The sequence below is a fragment of the Micropterus dolomieu genome, linkage group LG11, assembly GCF_021292245.1.
Source record: "Micropterus dolomieu isolate WLL.071019.BEF.003 ecotype Adirondacks linkage group LG11, ASM2129224v1, whole genome shotgun sequence".
NCBI lineage: Eukaryota > Metazoa > Chordata > Actinopteri > Centrarchiformes > Centrarchidae > Micropterus > Micropterus dolomieu.
The window spans coordinates 29019009-29032244 of record NC_060160.1 but is presented as its reverse complement, the minus strand read 5'-3'; positions in this window follow the sequence as shown (position 1 = coordinate 29032244).

Genomic DNA, 13236 nt, shown 5'->3' with positions numbered 1-13236 from the left:
AGCAAGATATTGGTGTCATAAAGCCAGCATAGAGCACAGAGACTGTTTTTTGGTTGGGGGGGGGGGGCCTTTTTTAAGACATGGTCACCGAGCAGCAGAACACCAGCAGAGTGGAGCTAAACAGGTTGAATGATGAACTGTTATCAGTATGAGGAATTATGGGCCATCACAACCTGCAGCAAATGTTTAAGGGACATTGGGATCGAACTCGAACTCCTCACTCATACTGTAATACCGTGCTGCATTGGTTTGCGGTCTGCACCTTATGGATCACAAATACCTTTTAATTTGTTTTGTTTGGATTTTTTTATAATTGTAGCCCAGTATATCTACAATAAAAGTTAATGGTATGGTCATTCACCTGTGGTCCCGGGGGGTTAATTGAGTCTTGTGTCTGTGATTTCTGAGAGCCTTCTCACTGAAGTAATGTGACATTTTAGAAATGGATACATGCAGAACGTCTCACCTGTTGGCAGGATTTTCATGAAATTTGCTGAAATAAGGAAACTTATGTTCCCCAAATTATGAATGTGGAAGTTGGTGTCCCCCTAATCTTTGCCAACTTTACACTTCTACTCTAAAAGGACCAAAATGTGAAGTTCACCAGCATTTATTCAAGCGCTTTACAAGTGTGACATTGATGTCATGTCATGTGGTTAGTACAGCACTGGAGGCAAGACGTGGCTAGCCTCGCTTACCATGCAGACTGGAAGCAGGGGAATCTGCTAGTCTGGCTTTATCCTAAGCTCATAAATACACCTATTAACAGTTCTAAATTAACATGCTGGATCACCTGTTTTATCTGCACACAAACAGAAAGAGTTAGGTTAGAGTTGGTTATACAACATCTGTGTGCAGTGAGGTTGCCAGGTTTGGTACCGCTGTGCCTGTACAGACTAATTTACCAAGACACTTGTTTGTCTAGGACAAGTTCCAGAATGACTCTTAACTGAAACCACAAATTCATTGTGTCTTTTTTGCTTTTCTGTTTGTGTACAGAGTAAACAAAAGAGGTGCGTGTGACAGCTCACACTCCATTTGTTTCCTTCTTTAACACAAAAAAGTGGAAAGGCCTTTTCTGATGGCAGGCTCCATGACTCCAAACACCAGAGAATGGATTTTAAGGAAAGCTCTCTGCTAGTGCCACCATGTGGTGAAAGTAGCAATTTATTGTAGATGTCCACAGCCATGTGAAAACATAACCATGGGAACTTTTATGAATACCTCTAGATAGCTGTTGCTATGTGTGCAGAAAGAGGAAGAATCCCTTGCAGCTCTCGAGGCACACAAAGGTGAGATTTATGCTTTATCACAAGTTATGCTATAAGTTATGTTTTACAACATACTGTGAAGACTGTGGTAAGTTCAGTAAGTCAAGGTTGAGGCAAGTGGCTTTGTAAACTGTGATGGATGTTTACAACGGTTTGGGAAGTAATTATTGCCATTGTTATGCCTATTTGATAGGTGAGAGAGAGAGATGGGGTATGATTTGCAACGTACCTACATCCCAGACACAAAGCAGGGATGTTGCCGTTCATGGTTGACCGCTTAACTCCTGTTCTACAAGGGTTGCCCAGCTGTAGCGATTTCACAGTTCTTCATTTTCTCTTCCAGATAAGTTTGACTAACCTGGGTTTATTTCCAACCACTCTGACCTCATGATGTGGTGTCTTCACACATCTCGCTACTGATGGGAATCAGCCAAAAATTTGTTTGATAGCCGTTCCATTTTTCTGAGCAGTTTCAGGACTGCTTGGCAGTGTTAAAAGTTGAAAGTATCAGACGTAAGAAGTAAGTGGACCGCGAGTTAATAGTTTTGTTAAATTGCCGTCTCAAGGGTCAAGAACAAGCTCAAGTTGTAATAAACCAGAATAAACCGCTCACATAAAACTTGGACAACTTTTACCACAAAGTTGAAATATAGCTATTAAGGCGTAGCAAATGTAGATTCTCTTTCACATGACACCTCAAATCCAAGTCCTTCAGAAATGCTGCCATGCTCAGTAGAGGGACCTGTTTTCACTCCTCCAGCTCTGTATGAGCACAGCCTGCACACCATCTGCATAGCTTCTGCTGTCTGCTGGCGCTGAGGCTCGTCAGCAGCACCCACTATATTGGCTCCGTCTGAGGTGCCTGCTGACTGCACGCCACAGTAATGTAAGTACAATTCTTTATCATTTACATGTTCGAATATCCAGCCATTCATTTCACTACAATGTGTCCATATTTCAAGGAGTAAACACAACTGAGTATGTTAACCATTTTAAATGCATAACAAGTTACACAAATTTATGGGACATACATTTTGATGTCAAATGAAGGTAGGGTTGTGTACATGGGAAAAGAGCAATCTTCTGTGAATGCTTGCCTTATGATCTCTGGCTGGTCCTATAGTTGACCCTCCCGCATCACTAATAGAAGTATCTGTGCTCTGACTGAAGCCTGTGCGGTTGAGAGTTTAGGGACTCTGGCAGAATGAATGCCTGGTGTAATGAGGTGAACAGGGGCAGTTTGCAGGGAGAGGAGCAGCTCAGTTGCAGGGGAGCAGAAAATTGTGGAGCTCTCAAGTGTTCAGTGTTAGATAAATATATAATTGTCAAATAAATAATCACATGAATGACCTGTATTCAAGTCTGCATTTATTTCATAACATTTTTCCCAATAACTTCACAGTGCTGTTGTAACTGCCCTCTCACTGTTCAGCTTGGCACATGCCCTTTGCCTTTCAGGTCTCTCAAGCCTCACGCATTTCAACCAGTTCACACACACACACACACGCCACACCTTGTATTTTTCACACTGAGAAGTAAGTTAAGGGATAACGCCCACAAAGTTGTCCCACTATATACGATTAATGGACATGGCGCCTGCATACGGAGTGAAGTTTTACACCAAGTTCATAGCTTTCTCTGTATTTAGTTATACTAAATGCCAGAGCCGTTAAGTCAATCAGAAATTAGATTTTTTTGTGATCAAAGATGGTGAAAGCAGCTGATGTTGGGGAGTACAGCCAAATGCGTGCTAAATTATTATTGATCTTTTTTTAAGTAAAAATACTAAAAGCGGGAAAATGTAGAAGAAGCCTATTACATTACCATTATTCATTTAGTTGACACTTTAGTCCGAAGCGTCTTACAATTGCTGTATATGTCAGAGGTCGCGTGCCTCAGACAAATGAAAGTAACCTACTCAAAGCAGAAAGTCCCCATTGACTGTTATACTATTTTAGGGTTGAACCTGAGTAGTCGATAATTCGATGCTTCGATGGGCGGAGCCTGCAGCACTATCAACAAGATGATCGATTTGGGAATTGGCATAGGAGTCCTCCGTTATTTGAGAAATGGTAATGAATAAAAAGCTGATGGAATCACTTCCTTAACTTTAGGTACAGCACTATCAGATAGACAACTAATGGAAGTTCTGTCTGAGGGCTGGTAATCCAGCAATAGCAATCCAAAACTTATCAAATAGTGATTCTTTGGGAACACTATTAAATGTTCAGTTTTAATGCCATATGCGAGAACAGGGTCGAGGGTGTGGTTAAAACAGTGAGTCGGTTCATGAACACTCTGACAGAAGCCAAACAAATCTAATAATGAGATGAACACAATGCTGAGGCTTTCATAGTCAACGACTACAATTTTGACACAACTATTAACTTTTGTTTCACTCAACCTTTAAAAAACACAAAGAAAATGTGTTTTTAATTAGATTTTTTTTTACTGTATTGATTCAACATCTGACTTGTGTAGTTATACTGTGAGCTGAATGCAATTAAGGTCAAGCTGGTTGTGGAAAGTGCAGGGTCAGGGTTTGCTCTGTGGGAATGAGTAGGCTTAATGGTGACTTATTGCCTGTGTTGATAATGTGCAGACTAGTGCTGTGTCACATGAGCCATTTATTCTGCGCTGTAAAAACAAAAGAGACCATGAATAAATGTACGAGTTGAATGGGTGGGGTCTGCCTGCATTGTTCTCTTCGGAAATAAAAAGTTCTGTACAGTGACCTGCAGAGCTGAGGTCCCCAGCTTGTGATGAAGTTGATATTGTCTTGTTAGTCTCCAACTTTTAAAGCCCTATGGCATTTGGGAGATTTTCTAATGAGCAGAGACAGTTTGTCCCCCAACCCAGTTGAACATGCAGACTAAAATCTAAATGAATGTCAATTTTTCATGCCTGCCTGTAAATAGACCAGCCTCGTTCTCTCCTACCTTTGTAATTGGAGTGTGACACTTTGTTCTACTATGATTGACAGTGATGGACTATTAACACTAAGGTAACAACATCTAGGTGAGTGACTTGATCTCCATCATGCTTTTGCAAATTGAACCTGCAAGCTGCTGCAAAATGTTCTCTTCATTCTGTGTCATTAAGCTGACTCACTGTGCACATACCAGAGATGCTCACAAGTCCAAGTCAAGTCTCAAGTCTCTTGGTTATAATAAATGTTGCGTCACCTGCTGCATTCAGTCCAGGCTGCTTATAAAACTAGCTATAAGGAATTCTGTAACTGTAACCTGTTTTTCACTTACAGAGCACAACTATGTAATGTGCAATGCAATCAATGACAGCTTATTAACTACTGTAAGTCAACACACCGTGCACTCTCAAACCAGTGTAACATTGACTAAATAAAACTGTAACTGTTACATGATCAACAATAAACCTGTAACCTGTTTGCAGCCAACGGGAATAATTAAGGTGATGGCAGCCAGCGGGACGTAAATAATTACGTTTATCGACCACCACAAGTTTGGCAAGTAAACAAACGCTCATTCATCTTTTCATAACGAAGGACAGTCGGACCTAACCTTCGGTAGGTCGTAGCTAAAGCAAGAAGCAAGCTAACGTCAGATGGCCAATGCTGAGCTAAACACTTACTAACCTATTTTGCGTTCAGTGCTTCATTGTTTGGGCCTTGTATGAATTTTTAAAGCCAAAGCTTATCATGAATGGCTCAACAGCTGCTGCTGTTTGTTGTCCCCTTTACGCGTGACCGCGCGCAGCAGATGCTACGAATATCAGCACGCTCATCAGACGATTCCTAAAAATAAACATTGTTCACGAGTCCCGCAACTCGAGTCCAAGTAGAGTCTGAAGTCACTGTGAGTCTCTAACACGAACATGCATTTCACCAGTCAGTATACTTAAATGGAATGAGGAAAGGGTGATGGGTTGATTGACTAAAGAAGTGTGTTCCAATATCTGTTTCCATTTTGGATCCTGTTTTAAGTTGTGAAAATACTTATTGTTAAGCTCTGCAACCAACAAATCTCTCATCAAATCTTTCATACATAATTTCTATTAGACTGTCTATTTTGTCTATTCCTGACATCTACGCAGAACAAAGAAGTGGCGATGTCTACTGACACATGTTACGCAACACCATTGTTAACAATGCTGACTGTCTGAGCATAGGAATCTTAAACAACAGAGAAATGCAATATTTGGGGGCCGGGGGTAATCATGACAAAAGGGGGATTGACAAGTACTAGTTTAAATGTTTATTTACCGTCCATCATGTTAGAACTTAGGGCATTTTTGATCACTGGAGAAGGACGAGTGCTCGCTCGTAGCCTGGCGCTGCTGTATTCTGTGACCCATCAGATTCTGTGAACTGTCTGTACCACTACCACCTGTTGCTACGCATTTCTGTGTTGATATTGCATTTGGCTGCTTCTCTCTCTCCCTCTCCCTACCCCCTTCCCCCCAGCTGGTCGAGGCAGACGGCTGCCCACCCTGAGTCAAAGTTCTGCTCAAGGTTTCTACCTGCCTAAAGGGAATTTTTCCTTGCCTGTACTTGCATATGGTGGGAAATGTTGTGCTCCTATTGTTTCTTAATGCTGCTTAAACTCATTTTAAAGATTAGTCAGACAACTATATGGGGAAAAAAGGTGCACTGAGCTACTTTTGTAGTGTTTTTTTTACCTTCTCTGATTCTTTCTGAGGCCCACACTGTTTTTTTCCTGCTTCGGTTGCTGTTGTCAGTAGCACCTGATCTCATAGAAGCTTCAGCCTACATAATGAAAACCAGTGCAAACCAGAAGTAAATTAGAGTCAAGCTGTTGACTGAAGTCATAGAGAGTGTTAGCAAATAGGAAAGTGAGCTGACAGCACCTGCTTAAGCAGATAATCAACGCAATGTCAACTTTCTGTGATCGCTGCTGTTTTGTATGTGCAGAGGTCGCAGTGTGGAGACATTCCACACCCTCCTCCCAGTTCCTCCTTCACACGTCAAATACTCATCCCCTTCCCCTCTGTCTGATGAGACAAATATTGAAATGAAGTTTGGACGTCTGTGGCTCGCTTAACAGCATGGGAATGGTGGGAGAGGTGCTATATAATTAAAAATATCATTTCAGCTCCTGCTCGGCCTATTTCCATTTAGAATTACCATGTCTCCACAGGTAAATTGCTGGCTGTACTCCTGCGATGATGGTAATGAGCGGCGGTTAGGTCTGACACCACGTCTCTTTGATTTAACCTAAATGAGAAATTTGCCATCAACAGGAGGGACTCAATCATAGCGACTTTAAATATGATATGAGCCCAGCTGAACTAGAGGGGGTGAATCACAGTGTAAAAGTATGATATTAGGTTGGCTGATGGAAAGGGATACTCGAACCTTCAGAGGTGTGTGTGTGTGTGTGTGTTATCACTTGAGTCATGTCAACTCTCCGGGAAAAAACCTTATTATACAGATAATAATATATCAAAAACATATCAGCTGTGGCGTTGGCTCTGTCCTCGTTTTTGCAGACCGCCAGCTGTCACTACATTTCAACTAATTGTGCACTTCATTCAACCAAAAGAAAAAATAAGATTTTATCTCCTCCCACAAGAAGTGTATTCATCTGAGACATTTCATGGACTCTCAGACCTCCATTAACCAGAAAACCATCAATAATATCAAAGGATTTCATCAAAAGATATCAAAAGTTTTTTCTTTCAAGAGCACTTCTTGCTTTCTGTTAAAGAGCTCAAAGGACTCCCTCTAACAGTAAGTAGCTGCATTTTAAATTAATGACACATTTTGCTTTTAACATTTTTGGACTGGAGACAAAATGAGACAATTACCAGTTACCACAACCAGTGGAGATCAGTAGGACTCATGGGAGGAACAAACCAATCAGTGGAAGAAGAAGACGGCACAGGAGGATCGCCCTTGACCGAGGTGTTCTTTGCTTTCAGTCTTGCAGTGGTTCTCAAACTGGGGTGTAATTCCATCCATAAGTAACACAATGAGAGATTGTCTGACCATTTTGGTCATTGGGTATCACACACTTTCTGTAATAAAACATCTAAAAGCAAATATCCTATCAGATGGGGGGTCTACTTGATGTCCTTTGAGACCACTGATCTGCGGAACGTTAGAGACTTAAGTCAAGGCCTCTCTTAAATTCCAAAGCCTAATTTAAACAATTTTCACATTACACATTTTAATTGTTTATTGATCACAATGTTCCCATTCCTGCCAGCCAGGGCTCATGATGCCAGGATGTTGAGGGCATCAGGCAGGAGATGATGGGTGAGGTCAACTTGCTGGTAGACAGTCCTGCATTGGACAGGCCTTGCCATTTGTCATCACTTCAACAATGATAATTGCAGAACTCCAAGATCAGCCGTGGGAGAGTGGTTTTTGAGGTGTGCATTTGGAAGGAAGAAATACAGGTGAAGAGGCTGTGGTGATGATCACAATGGCAGCCTGCTGTCTTTCTTGGTGCTTCAGAGATATGTCAGGAACATCCACATGGCTGCCCAAGGCAGGGTGATAAAAACAAGTGGACTATCCTGTATTTTAAGTGCCAAATGCCAGCCAAAGTTGAAATTTTTTACGTTATTTTTGCTGCTGTTATGATTGATTGTAAATTCTTCATGTACCAGTAAAGAATTTTTTTCCTTAATTTACTCTTTTACCTTTTATTATTAGGCCCTGATGAAAAATCATCTATTATCACATGACAAAGAATCAGACACAGTGTCCAAAGAATTGACATACTTATGTGCAAAATGTATTCAAATTTCAAATACTATTAGGACATTAGTAAACACCTGTTACAGTAAAAATACTGTAACACATGTAAAACACTTTTCAGCTTGTCCTGAGAACTTCAAAGGAATTAGATACAAAAATGTAACTGTTTCCCATCTACCATTACAAACCTCTTCAAATGGCAACAGATTACTTGACCAAAATTGTAGTCATCACGGCCTCAAAATGTTTCAGTTGTGCTAGAGTCTCCTCATGTCCCCCTGGCTTTTTCTGACAGGAATTCATCAATGCATCATCCACCCTATTAAGTTTCCGAGGAGGTGTTGGTATGGCAGTTGGTTTTTCTGCTACAATGCCGCTCAAAGGCTACTGGCAACTGCCATCAGCTACCAGCAACTTTTAAGGTGGAATGTTTTCTTGCATGTTACTCAGTGCCTGAGTTGACGTTGTGAATCAATCAACAATTAAATGTGTATTTGACAAGTTTGACTGTTGCAATTGTACTCTCTTGCATGACATACTTTTTTAGTAATGATTAGATCTTCAAGTGTTTGACATATTATAATGTGTATGAATTTCAACCAGAATATGCAAAGTAAATATGCCAATATTCTATTTCAAGTTAATTAGAGGATGGACAGATAACAGAGTGCGATCCATGCCATGGCCTCTCATAACTGAATGTAACTATAGATAACACACTATTTTGGCTCCATTGTGGAAAATTAAATAGTTAATCAATAAAGGTCAAGCTAATCTTTGATAACAGGAGGTTGTTGTACTTAAAATGTCTCTATAACTATTTTGCCATTGGTGCTTTGACATTTAATCTGACATTTAATCATTGCTTTAAAACACGTTAGCAAATATTTACACATACATACGCAAAAAATATACATTTGTGCAGCGTCAATTCATACTTCTATAGATAGATTGTTGTATTGAATCTGCATCTTAAATGAATTAAATTTGAAGCTGGATACTGGGACTCCACTCTATTCTTTTATTTATCTCCTAATAAAGGTTAAAAGGAGTTTAGGCAGCTGGTATTCCTTGTGACAGCACAACTAGCCTGGGTTGAGTTAGCTGTTGTATTTTGTTTAATGTGTTCCGTGACTGAAGATTTTTTGTCTCCCAAACACTAAAAGGCACGTACTGCACTTTTTTACATTTACTCTGTTATGCCAAAATGGCATCCTGCCTCTGCAGAGGAGCCCAGCCCAGTCAAGCTTAATATTTCCACTATGTTAGCCTATGATTATTAGTCATTAGTAACTCAAGACGAAAATATTAGCTTGATTGTGTCTGGTACTCTGAAGTCATAGCACGCTAACAGCAGACATGCATTATTAGAAAAGAAACTAAGTCGAATGATTTTTGTGTACTTTGAGTGTTGGACCACAGAAATTGGTGTGTCAGTTTAAATTAGACACTCATCCCATCAAGCTCCACTGTCTGAGTATCATGTTTACACTGCAAATCATGACTCAGCGCAGGAGAGAAGGATTGGCAGTGCCATTTGGGGGATTTGATTCTGCCTTTAAACAGTGCATCTTGGTTAACAGCACAACTGTAAACTGTCTGTAAAGTGAAAAATCAGGGAATGTTTATGTTACAAAAAACATGATTTGGACACACAATTGTTTGACGTCTTAGTCTTATAATAGGTAGATGTATAGATGTATTCAGGGAATTGAATTTGCCCTCTGAGGATCAATAAAATCTTATATACTATGAATTTGTCCAACAAATGTTTGTTGAAAAAAAAAAAAGGTAAATTCAAGTTCAGGTACTTTCAGGGGTCAAGCAGTATAGTCATCACAACAAGGTCGACTACCATTTCACTACTGCCTCTGCATGGAGCACAACAACAGTCCCTTAAAAAAGAAAGAACATTTACTGTGCAGATATGTGTTGCCTAGAGGATGAACACGTTTCTTTCAGTAGCCATGTTTCCATCTAATTGTCATGCGAATTTTAGGCGTACTTTTGAAATGTCGCAAAAGAAGAAATTGCGAAATATGTGTGTTTCCATCAGCTGGTTTGGAGCGAATAAACCAGGCTATGGTGAGCGTCGTTACATCAGTAGTTGACGTTACACATGGCTGTAATAAACAAGATATATTGATTCCAAACCAGAAACAAAACCAGTTGCATGAACCTGATGGCCATTGATCTTAGAAAAATGGAGAGAGGTCCTCAGGAATGTGTTTCAAGCGGGCAAATTGCTACCAGCCATGTCTCTGCACGTTATAGGAAGATCTGGCGTTGTGATGGCATGCAGAACTCTGCACAACCGGGCAAGACGCCGACAGCAGAAACAGCTGTCACTCTTTTTCGACAAAAACCACCTCAAGTGAGCGTAAAAACTTTTTTGCGAAATTAAGGATTTTTATTTCGAATATTGGCGTTTCCTTTCCTACCTTTTCTAATGCGATACTTCAAAATGCGCATTAAAAAACGTTGATGGAAACACAGCTAGTGTAAGTTCAGTCAGGAAGTAGGACTATCTTCCTACTTATCTATTTATTCCAATCATTTTGTTGCACTCATAAAACCATTCCTTTTTCTGCTGCTGTCAGCTGTCATTTCAGCGTCAGATTGATGTGACCCTCCTCCACTTTCAGTTTTCATCACATCCAGCACCCAGGGGTCCTTCCACTGAGTTCTTCTCATCCATCTAGATCTTCAGCCATTGCTCTTCAATGGGGTCTAATCGCCAAAGCCACTACCTATTGTGCACAGTGTCAGTAAATTGCATTCTCTAAATGAAGTCTCTCCTGATTGAAATGCCAATGTGGCTTAAAGTCTGAGTGAGTCACGGACTCACAAAACACAAAAGGGTGATGAAGGGAAAGGGATGGAGGGAGGTGATGAACCAGACATTTTTAGGTAAATCCCTGGAATTTGGGTCTCGTCTGTGGTGACTGCTGAGGATGATGAAGATGAGATGGAGCTATCAATCCAGATGGTTCTGCTGAGCGTCTGTGACATCAATACCACCATAGATAAGCCACAGCCCTCCTCAGCTCCTTGTACAGAAAAAAATGCAGCAGTCTAAGTCAAGCTGTTGTGATTGGTAATACAGTACAGCTGTGACCATGAAATCAGTGAAATCAGGACTTAGCGTAATTAGCCACTTTGAAGCGGAGATTTGATACCAAAATCTTTGACAAAATACCAGGGATCTGGTGATACTTAATGATAATCTGATCTCCAAGTCTCTCGTCTCATGTGTTTTCCTACTTAACAACCATACTATTTTGGAACAGTGAGATGGGCCCTGGTTTCCATTTGGACTGTTTGTTAACGAGCCAGACAGAAATGCCACAATGCAATACCCTCAATTCCTATTTGTAGGAGAGAGCCCAATGTGACACATGCACTTCTTGAAAGAGAAATAAGGAGCATAAGTATAATATTACAGTGTTATTAGGGTGGCTTTTCCCCCTGCTGTAAATACCTCTGCACTGGCCCCATACAGCTTTAACACTGAGTTGATTTGCAGTGGTGTTTGACAGATGGCATGCAGGTTCTAACAGAGTTCAGGGTGGTAACATATTTCTTTTAGCGTTCCTTTGTGTAAATCAGAATTATGTCAATGTTATACATTAAAGCTGCACTAATGAATATTTTTTACAGTAACAATGTATCACATGCTGATATCAAATGTGACAGGGGTCACTCATAGTGATGATCCCTCAGTTCTGTGGAGCTCTGTAGGTAGCCTGGTTCTAGACTTCTGAATGACCACTCACATCTCCGATTTATATAGTGATTCAATTACCGTAAAACTTCAATTAATAGCTGAGCCCCAAATAGCCGCCTACCCCGTTTACTGGCCTGGCGTGAGAGCACATTTTGACAAATAAACGCAGGTCCCCATTAAACGCCTGGTCTGGTTTTTATATAAGTTCTTTGGATGTATAAAACCTCTTAAATCCCGTGGGGTCGCCGCTTTAGCTGCTTAAACATATGATCAATGTGTCAGTATGGACATGCTACACATCGTTAGATCGGATAGATTCTCCACAATTCAATCGTTTAGTTAATTCAACGGAAACAACAAGCCCCAAAGTCTAATTCTTATACACTGCTCAAAACAATAAAGGGAACACTTAAACAACACAATGTAACTCCAAGTCAATCAGACTAATGTGAAATCAAACTGTCCACTTAGGAAGCAACACTGACTGACAATCAATTTCACATGCTGTTGTGCAAATGGAATAGACAACAGGTGGAAATTATAGGCAATTAGCAAGACCCCCCCAATTAAGGAGTGGTTCTGCAGGTGGTGACCACAGACCACTTCTCAGTTCCTATGCTTCCTGGCTGATGTTTTGGTCACTTTTGAATGCTGGCGGTGCTTTCACTCTAGTGGTAGCATGAGACGGAGTCTACAACCCACACAAGTGGCTCAGGTAGTGCAGCTCATCCAGGATGGCACATCAATGCGAGCTGTGGCAAGAAGGTTTGCTGTGTCTGTCAGCGTAGCGTCCAGAGCACGGAGGCGCTACCAGTAGACAGGCCAGTACATCAGGAGACGTGGAGGAGGCCGTAGGAGGGCAACAACCCAGCAGCAGGACCGCTACCTCCGCCTTTGTGCAAGGAGGAGCAGGAGGAGCACTGCCAGAGCCCTGCAAAATGACCTCCAGCAGGCCACAGATGTGCATGTGTCTGCTCAAACGGTCAGAAACAGACTCCATGAGGGTGGTACGAGGGCCTGACGTCCACAGGTGGGGGTTGTGCTTACAGCCCAACACCGAGCAGGACGTTTGGCATTTGCAAGAGAACACCCAGATTGGCAAATTCGCCACTGGCGCCCTGTGCTCTTCACAGATGAAAGCAGGTTCACACTGAGCACATGTGACAGACATGACAGAGACGCCGTGGAGAACGTTCTGCTGCCTGCAACATCCTCCAGCATGACCGGTTTGGCGGTGGGTCAGTAATGGTGTGGGGTGGCATTTCTTTGGGGGGCCGCACAGCCCTCCATGTGCTCGCCAGAGGTAGCCTGACTGCCATTAGGTACCGAGATGAGATCCTCAGACCCCTTGTGAGACCATATGCTGGTGCGGTTGGCCCTGAGTTCCTCCTAATGCAACACAATGCTAGACCTCATGTGGCTGGAGTGCGTCAGCAGTTCCTGCAAGAGGAAGGCATTGATGCTATGGACCGGCCCGCCCGTTCCCCAGACCTGAATCCAATTGAGCACATCTGGGACATCATGTCTCGCTCCAT